This window comes from Apium graveolens, chromosome 9 (genome assembly GCF_009905375.1).
Source record: "Apium graveolens cultivar Ventura chromosome 9, ASM990537v1, whole genome shotgun sequence".
Classification (NCBI taxonomy): Eukaryota; Viridiplantae; Streptophyta; class Magnoliopsida; order Apiales; family Apiaceae; genus Apium; species Apium graveolens.
The window spans coordinates 73,555,206-73,556,370 of NC_133655.1; positions in this window are offsets into that span (position 1 = coordinate 73,555,206).

Below are 1,165 nucleotides of genomic sequence, written 5' to 3' on the forward strand. Positions count from 1 at the left end.
CATCATAAAAGAAACTTAACTGCTCTTTATAAAACCATTGTTTCTCCCTCTCTTCCTGATTTTCAAATTTAGTCTCCTGCTTTTTTTTTAATCTTTCTTTTCCATGAATGTATCTAGTCTTTGGTTGAGTATCATGCTCTGTCAACATCTCATCTGCTTCAATTTACTCCGGTTTCTTGACTATTTGTTACAGGATGAATATATCCTAAGTTTAATTTCCTAATAATTCACACAAGAACATAAAGATCACATATACATATTAAGAAATACAGAAGAATTGAGAGAGATTAGTGAGATACGGAAAGAGATTGAGAATCAGAAAGAAAGAGAGATGAGGAGAGAGACTTGAAAGAGAATTAGGATGAGAAAAACAGAGTATTTGTTATTAAATTTCACATAACCACCAAATGAATTACAAACTTTTTATTTATAGAAGGATAACTAAGCTCCCCTAACACTATTTTCCTTCTCTGGTTGAGTATCCAGCGCTTTAAAAATGTTTGTTGATCTTTTTGTCGCATGAATATCCTCCATCTCTTGCTAATTTGTATATGTAGGTGCTTGCAGTGCTTCAAGATACTTTGTTGATCTGATCGGCGTTTGTATATTCTCGATTCCTTGTCGATTTTCATACCCATCTTATTACACTTGACAGAACACTGTTGATTTCATTCTCATCGATCTAACTGAATATTATTCATCCCTGGTTTATATTCATAATCATAAAATAATAAGATATGAGTACTATTTCCAGATTGTTAACAATGAAGTAACTATATGAACAGAAACAAATTTAAGCTAACACTTTTTGGGGTTTTTCATTGAAGAGAGAAGAAAACAAAATGCATAGAGATAAAATGTTCCAGCCTGCCCCAGACAATTGAGGGTGGTAACATATATAACAACCTAGTACAATGACTGACATGTGACACCCCACAACTGTGCCTGGACCAAGCAGTTACATAAGCAGACAAAAGATAACTTGACTGAAACGACATCATTAACTAATGACTAAACGACCCCGTTTAAAAGAAGATAATTCCCGCCATAATTGTTTTCTTCAGATTACTGGTTGATCATAACAATTTCTCCCTTCTTAAATTTATCCTTGTCCTCAAGGATTGAAATTCGGGTATTTCTGTCTTAGTTTGTCCCATGATTCCCA